Source organism: Penaeus monodon, chromosome 15 (genome assembly GCF_015228065.2).
Source record: "Penaeus monodon isolate SGIC_2016 chromosome 15, NSTDA_Pmon_1, whole genome shotgun sequence".
Lineage (NCBI taxonomy): Eukaryota > Metazoa > Arthropoda > Malacostraca > Decapoda > Penaeidae > Penaeus > Penaeus monodon.
Genome location: NC_051400.1, coordinates 3306512 through 3306742, shown reverse-complemented (window position 1 = coordinate 3306742; position 231 = coordinate 3306512).

Sequence of the window (231 nt, the reverse complement as noted above, 5' to 3'; positions counted from 1 at the left end):
CGTTTCGTATTTATTGTTAATTAACTTTTCTCTTTTGTTGCAGGTACGGAGCGGGCGGTAACCCTCCCGATGTTGATCTCGCGGTAACGTACACTTAATGCCCACTTGGCCTCTAAAATATAATACGAATCTTGTTGAAATATCCTTTTCCAATTTCTCTCTTGTCTACTATTTATCTACTACTGTTTCCTTATCTCCTCCATTAACCTTCATTCTCGTGGTTATTGGGTG